The 8,224-nt window shown below is 50.2% G+C and overlaps 1 protein-coding gene across 4 annotated transcripts in view; it reads left to right on the top strand.

Annotated features, from left to right (window-relative positions):
* The first annotated feature begins 4,212 nt into the window (after positions 1-4,212).
* Mlph (melanophilin) overlaps positions 4,213-8,224 on the top strand; it is a 41,257-nt gene continuing 37,245 nt past the window's right edge. For all 4 annotated transcript variants that reach the window (XM_038338530.1, XM_038338527.1, XM_038338529.1 and 1 more), the window contains exon 1: positions 4,213-4,367. The gene's annotated coding sequence lies outside the window, so the exon portion shown is untranslated. The remainder of the gene's footprint in view (positions 4,368-8,224) is intronic.

Below are 8,224 nucleotides of genomic sequence, written 5' to 3'. Positions count from 1 at the left end.
TGGGCCATATACTGCCATAAGTAAGCTTTCTGGGAGAGGGTCAGGAACCATCGGGCCCCGGTACTTTTATGCACTAAATGGAAGGTAGGGGCCATATTGCTTTCCCCATCCTATGAAGAGAGGAAACTGGACCCCCTGTGCCAGGCTATGAAGCAGGGCTAAGATGGCCTGCTGTGGCCACTGATGATCATAGGGACGCATTGCTTGCTGGGGCCTGCTGGGAAGTGAAAGGGGACTGAGTTTCCTCGTCTGTAAGATGCAAGATTCAAGTACACAGCCTTTATAAAGAGAAAGCTACCCACCCCAAGAAAAAGAACAAGGAAGGGCAGATTGCAAGGAAGACTAAAATCTAGGGAGTCAGAGAGGACCCCCCGAGGTACCCCAGGAAGCCGGAGGAGCCAGGTAAGTAGCAGTGCAAAGACACAAAACATGTTCTCGGCCATCGTTTGAATTTGTTTATGGAAATGTAATTTAATGGTGGTGGTATATATGTCAATGTTGAGTGCACACATCCCTCCCCACAAAGAATTTATTTATTGCAAAGAGGGAGGGAGAAATTTGGCCACAGTGAAGCCTAGAGGACAGAGCCCTCAGGCAGGGATCATAATGAGAAACCAGTGTAATGAGACTGGTCAAATCACACAGTACACAGCACACACACACATCATATAACATATATATATACACAAACTCTCTCTATGTAGACCTGGAAGGTCTCTCACTATGTAGAGCAGTCTGGCCTCTGAACTCACAGACACACACCTGCTTCTGCCTCCTAAGTGATGGATTGAAGTGTGAGCCACCGTGCTTAGTTAAGATTAGCTTACGTGGGAGGCTGGGGACTTGAACTCAAGCCCTCATATTTTCTCTGCAAGTATTCTTACCCACTGATCCATCTCTCTAGCCCCACTGTCTCTTAATATTCAGATTGGATCCTCCCCTCAGACTTTTCTTGGCTTCCGGGCTTTGTCACACTTAAATTGTACAGGTTGCTTGCTTATAGACTGTCCCTTACTTTGGATTTGTCCGGTATCTCTCACAATTTAACAAGAACCTTCTAGAAGTAAGGCTGTCTTCTAGGCTTTACTGTGGTCAGAGTTCTCTCTTCCTATTTGCAATAAATGAATTCTTTGTGGGGAGGGATGTGTCCATTCAACATTTACATATAGCGTATAACATTGCACATGAGTGCATACACATAGGTTGAGCGTGGTCACACATACCTGTAAACCCAGTGCTGTAGAAGACAGAGACCGGAGGCTCTTAGGGACTTGCTGGCGGCCAGTGTAGCTCCAGGTTCAGTGGGAGACCCTGTCTCAAGGGAATAAGGTGGAGAGAGATAGAGCAGGGTGCTCGTGTCTTCTCCTGGACCGCCTCATGCACACTCACACACGCAAATCACATTCACCACAAGCACACATACAAGCATACGAGCACACATATGTGCATTTAGGGGGAGAGAGACAGAGAGAGCTGGCTTCTAGATGCAGTTGATTCTCGCCAGACTCTTCGGCACTAAATAATGTTATAGAAACAGTCTGGAAAAGGCGGAAGGCCCTGATGGGCAGCGTCAAGCTTCAGTGATTGAGATCTGGATTTTGGTTCTCTAGATGGTCATCCTGGTTTTCACACACAACACGCAGGCACGTGTCCATCCACACATCCCTCCCAAGTGGCTGACGGAAGGTGGCAGTTCTCTATGTCACCTTCTGTAATTTTGAGTTTGCTTCAACAATTTTAAAATCGCTTCTAGTTTTTGAAACAGTCTCTTTAAAAAGCACATACACTCTTTGACTCCGATCAAAGTTCCAAATTTCAGTTTGATTCTAGAGACTCTGTTCTAAGTGTGCCCGTAGAGCTGTGATCATCTCTGTACCGCATAAGCCACCATAAATACGGAATGTTGATACAATGATGGAAGCGGAAGAATTATCTAAAAAACTTGCCTGTCCATCCATAGACAGCGAGCAGCCCTGCTGTGCATGTCCTGTGATCACCGGACAGGATGGAACAGATTTCTGATGGCTGTAGTGGACATTGACCCAGAGACACCCCCCCCCCATGGCACACTCCGCTGTGGACTGTGTGTACTGAGTCCAAAAGGACTTACCACATTGATTTTGTTACTCCACCAGGCGTGGAAGAACATTGAAGCCAAGGGAGGCAGCCTGCCAGGGTGAGGCAGCCAGAAAGTCATGCTTCTCCCAGGAACCTCAAGTCACACAACTGCTGAATCACACATACACGCACACGCACTCACGCGCGCGCACACACACACACACCACACACAGAGTGTGTATCATACACTAAGACATATGCACAGAGAGAATCATACACTCAATCATATGTACACACACAGAGTCATATACTCAATCATATACCCACATACGCTCACACTCATACACACAAAACAAGTCAGAAACATCATATAAATCATCAATGACGATTGCTTTTAGAGACTGGGCTTGGGAGTGAGAGGCATTTAACCTTTTATTCTCTATATTCTGTGCCATATATCTTCACTTTAATGTATGCCACCTTGATTCCATCTAAAACTTTTTAAAGATCTTTATTTTTTAAGATTTGCTTAATTTTTATTGTGTGTAAGTGGTGTTTTGCCTACACAGATGTATGTGCAATCCTGCAATCCCAGTGCCCACAGAGGCCGGAAAGGGGTGCCAGATAGATCCTGGATGACTGTGAGTTGTTACGTGAGTACTGGGAATGGAACCCGTGTCCTCTGTAAGAGCAACAAGTGCTCTTAAATGCTGAGCCCTGTTAATACTTAAAAAAAAAGAACTAGTTCAAATAAGTAAGCACTAGAGTAGAAACTGACGTCTCTCTTCACAATCCCAGTACTAACTTGAAAATGTTAAGTTTTTACACAGTGGCAAGGTGCTTGACTATGGAAGCTGCTGAGCGTGTAAGGTTCTGGGGTGGATCACACCCGCCAGCTGATGGTCATTGATAACAGTTCTACTCTTAATTCCCCCAACTCACTGGAACACTCAATTCAGCCCCAGTGCCACCACCCCTACACATACACACACACACACACACACACACACACACACACACACACACACCTGTGTGGTTTTTGAAAGGTCTCTGCAGGTGACCTAAGGTTCCCTTTCCTCTCTGGCTGATGGACAGGTGATGCGGCTCTCACATCTGCCCACCCTGCAGCTGTTTATTATCTTTGCCCCTGTCTATTTTTGCAGGCAGTGGAACTGGGTTGTAAAAGATGTCCCTAAAGAATAGAGACCATTGTTTGAGAAGGGAGTCTCTCTGTAGCTCAGGCTGGCTTGGCTGGAACTCAATCCTAGCCCAGGTTGGTCTGTAACTTTCTGCAATTCTCCTGCCTCTGTCTCCCAAGTGTTGGGTTTTGTGTGTGAAAGACCACACACCCAGCTAAACATATTTCTTATTTGGTGGTTTCTAAATAGAGCAATGGAGAGCCGGGTTAGGGTGATGAGATGCTTGGGAGGAGGAGGGGCGGTGAATTCTCTCAACATCCAGGGCTAAGTCCCTTAAGGGTTGGGGAGGGACGCTGGGCTTGAGAGAAACTGGCCTTGAAGCTGACTGAGGCCTGCAAAATTCATTGGCTCACATCCTGATCTGGAGGCCTTTCCTATCACCAGGTCCTCCCGTGGTGTGAGCTACTGGCCTTTTCTCAGTAGTTATATCCCACCTCCTTTCCCCGTGGCTGGACTGCTCACTGAAGGGTCTTCTGGATCTGGTTGCAGCCTGCAATCTAAGGCCCTGGTGGTATGCGCGACTCTGGCTGAAAACCCTGGGCTCACAGTCTCGCTGACTAGTCGGTGACTCTGGGTGGAGTGCTTTTCTGAGCCTCAGTTTTCCTCTCTGTGAAGCTGTCTCCTGGAAGAGTTAGAATGGGTATTCAAAGAGACGCCGCGCTCCGCTAGGAAGTGCTCTGCCCGCGAGCCCCTCCTCTGAGGGACCAGGGCAGAGAGGACTTCAAGGTGTGTGACAGCTCTTCTTGCCTGCCCGCGCAGTCTCCCCCAACGAGCTTGGGGGACGAGGAGACTCTGTCCTCCGCACCCACAGGCGCTTCTCAGAACGGTCCCTGGCTTCCGCTCTGCACTTGGCCTGCAGGAGCACCCGGGCTGCACGGTGATCCCGGAGCTGGGCGGGACGGAGAGTAGCCCATGTGATCCGGGCAGGCGGCAAGTTGGGCCGGTCCTGAGCCAAAGCTGCCCTGCTCCCTGAGCGGTAGCTCAGTGCACCCTGACCCAACGCGGCCCTCGGTGCGTGGAGTTTCTCTCTCAGGACCTAAGGGCAAAGAGCAGAGCCCAGGACTCAAGAGACAGAGCCAAGGGCTGAGGGCGTTCCCGGGAGAGAAGCTGGTGAGTGCGCGGAGATCCTGGGACTTGCAGGACCCCCAGGAGAGGGAACCCAGCTCAGCAAGGGTTCAACCCCACCCTCCCTCTGGCTTTGGTCCGTGCTGATGAGGAGATCACTCACTCAGTAAACCCCCAAACTCCAGGCTCCTACCAGGTGCCTTGATGGCAGTGGGCTAAATCCTTGGGGAGCCCATTTGGTGCTAAACAGTTGGTTTTAATCAAAAGCCTCATTTGAGGTAAAAGTGGCGCCCCAGGAAACTTGGGCTGGAGCCCAGGGTGAGAGGCTGTTTGGAGAGAGACTTCTTCCTGTTGCCCAGCTGGTCTTAGAGAAGCAAGAGGAATAAAAAGAGACCGGAACCTGAAAGAGGCACCTGCCTTCCTCCAGACCTCTGACAGCACCAGATACCAGATTTAATGGAATTCCACCCCCCCCCCTTTTTTTCTGGACCATAGGTTCCCTGGTTCACCTCCTTGTGAGAAGAAAGGTGGGTGGGCTGTAGGCATGGCCGGCCCTCCCCACCGCTGTTTCCAAGTCTCACAGATCTGAGATATCACAGAGGCCACACCTATATCCTACTGACCCGAACTAAAAGCGCAGCCCTTGGCTTTCATCTGAAATGGGCTGGCGAGTTTACCCGTTCTGATTCCGGGCAGTGATTGTTCAAGTTTCTCTATGAGGGCTTTGCGTGATAATGAGGGTTCAAGACTTCACGAGATGCCCAGGCCATAAAGCCTCAGGAAAGGGGATGAGCTAAAAAGATCTGGGGTGGCTGGGCAGTGAGGTTGGTGCACTCCTGGGCCTGTTGGCTTCCTCTGGGGATGAGTGCCATTTGACACCCATCCCCCTTAGCAGCACACAGCTTTCCTGGCCATGAGCACTACCCCTGCCCAAGTCTCCAAGGTGTTAGTTTTTAGAATTCAAGCAGCACCAGGCAAGAAGGTTGTATGTTCCTCCATCTCGCTCAGCATCCATGTCCTATCTCATATTGGGGACCATGACAGGTGCCTCACAGGACTGAGAACCTGGTTCAAGCACATGCATGAGAAGCTGGTGGATCTTTCTGACTGAAGCATGAATGGCTCTGAAAAAACTGCTCAGCGCTGAGGGAGGAGGGAGCAAAGAGGTCCCCAGAGCCTGTAGGCTAATGATGCTTTCCCTTCCCCCACTGTTGATGAAGAATGGCCATGTGCCTGGTCGAGTGGTTAAAGCGCCTTTTAGGACTCACTATCAATTTCTGAAAGAGGATGACCCCCAACATGTATGTGCACCATACCCTACCTACCATACGGTGCCTCTCAGTTCTAAGATCCCAGCATCATGCTGGGTTAGAGATGACCAGAGAGGCCATGGCGCCCAGCCTTTCACTGTAGAGACGGGGAACCTGAAATCTTGAGAAGAGGGTTTGGAAGCCCAGCTGCCAGCTCTGCAGCTGTACTTGGCTCAGCTCTCAGCCACAGCCTGGGCCGGAGGCTTTGCATGTAGGTCAGAACCGACAGCTGCGGGTAAGGGAGGTTCCCAAGCAACACTGAGAGCAGGGAGCCCAAGCTAGGCGTGATGGCGGGCGCCCGGTTTATAGGGTGTCTTGTAGCCTTTCCAGAGTTTCACGGGGGCATCTGGCACTGCTGTGGGACAGGGAGTGCTTCTGGGTGGTAGTATGCGCACCCTGCTTCTGGAGACTGGAGGCCAGGGGTACTCCTGTTGGTGTGAGCCCTGTCCACACACATAACCACAACCAGAAGCTCCGGAGACAGCCCCAAAGGGGTCGTAGCTGGCACCTCTGCTTACACTTTTATCAGCAGGGCCTGCCTGTCAGCTGGATCTGCTGAGTTGTTCCCCAGCTTGTTTGCTCACAGTCACTAATGTGCCAGCTTCTGAGCAAGTGGCCCTAGCAGCAGATAAGCCAGGTCTTTGTCTACAAGTTTCCCTTCAAGTGACCGAAAGTGTTAATTCAAAATGTTAATAGCTAACGACAACATCATCCCCTTGAAACTCTGCGGCTGGGTCTGAGTGGTCGCTCTCAGCTTCTATCTCTCCTTCCTGCTGGCCACCCTTTCTGATGCCTCCCTGTTCCCCATTATAATCATTAAGTATCTGGGGACAGCTGACATCTGGGTGATTGGAAATAGGATTAAAGGCGAGCGGTGGAGCAGAGAGAACTTGAGAGTGCTTTTGGGGCTCAGGAAGCTCGTGACTGGGTTATCAGCACAGACAAGGAACAGTCAGAGCCCAGAGGCATCGCCCTGCCCTAACGCATGCCCATCCCCCCTGCCTAGCCAGACATAGGACAGCTCTGGCCCTTCCGTGGGTCTGACACATTCCCTGCCCTGCACTGTTGCAAGTACAGATTTTATAAGAGCAAACTGGTTCATGAGGAGCAAGCAAAGCAAGGATGACAGAGGATCACTGACTTGCTGGAGGTTGCAGACCATGCCTAACCAAGAGGGGCTGCCCTTGCACCTACTTCAAGTGAGCATGTCCCAGGCCAGGGCTGGGCATGCCCTCAAAAATGTCACTGACTTAGTTTGTGCATTTTACGATACTGGCAGCAAACGAATTCTTCATTTGACTTGAGATTATATTTTAGAAACAGTTATTTTAATCAAGTGTTGTGCTTTTTCCTATTTGTCGATTCACTAAATAGGAAAGCTTTATTGTGGGAGGTAAGGATGCATCCGGTTCCGGTGACACTGGTCCCCCAGCCTTTGATTGGCCAATGATGCACTCAACAGGTCTTGTCTTGTGGCAGTACCACCCTCCGAAGTTCCCATCAGACAAACTCAGTAAACACTCTCCTTAGAGCCTCCTGCACTCAAGGACATGGGACTACATCCAAAAAGAGGGGTGGGGGCATGAGGGGAAAACTTCATAGGGCTTCCAACCCATAAGGTGCCAACACATTGTTCTTAGCTTAGGGATGGGTGTGTGTGTGTGTGTGCTTTCCAAACACTGAATTCCACCCTTCCTGGATCTCCTAAGCAGAGCAAAGCGAACTTGGGGATCCTTCATGGATCCTCCAAGATGTGTTTTGTCAAGACAGATTTCCCGACCCGGCGAGGGGCACAAAGTTCCTGACCCTCCGCACAGCTTCCCCTTTCAATCTAGCAAGAATCTGTCCTCAGTTTCATGGCTGATGGCCAGTAGTGCTGTCCTGGCACCAGTCTGGACCCTTGTCCTGCCTCATCTGACCAGCATCCTAAGCAACAAGGGTTCAGACTCCTCCCAGGATGCGCTCCCAGGGCCTTTTCCCACTCCTGGCTTCAGGCATCACTGGCTTTTGGCTAAGAAACCAAGTGACTCTCATTGTGAAAAACAAGCATCATAGGAGGAGAAAGAGCCTAAGCCAGGGCTGGAGGGGGGTGCATGTCATCAGCATGGCATGCATGCACTCGCCATGCATTGCCATGCATGCACTCACTGACACCGAGCACCCTCTGAGAAAGTATAATGAAAACCTGTGTGAGGATTCCTTTTGATGAAGCCCATTACCTTGTATGCTAACCAAAAAAAATAATAATAATTAAAAAAAGAATCTTTTAAAAAAGAATTCAAACTATGAGGATGAGAAAGAGGTGGCCTCTCCTCTGGCTTTTCCTTCACACTCAGGAGTTAAAGTGTCCATGGCCTTTGATTTCTACTTCAGGAGGTGAGGGGGTGAGAGCCCTCAGCTGAGGGTCATGCTGCTCATTGGCTCCAAGAATAGAACTTGAGTGAACACTGGCCCCGTAAGACACTGGCTTTAAAATGATGAGGATCCAGAATGAATGGGCCTCAGTCACCCACTTAATAAGAACTTCTTGTTCTCTGTTCCGTAAAAGTCAGACACCACGTGTTCGGGGGGGGGGGGGGGGCGCCTGGAGAG

This window comes from Arvicola amphibius, chromosome 8 (genome assembly GCF_903992535.2).
Source record: "Arvicola amphibius chromosome 8, mArvAmp1.2, whole genome shotgun sequence".
In the NCBI taxonomy this organism is placed as follows: domain Eukaryota; kingdom Metazoa; phylum Chordata; class Mammalia; order Rodentia; family Cricetidae; genus Arvicola; species Arvicola amphibius.
This window is presented reverse-complemented; position numbering and strand designations above follow the sequence as displayed.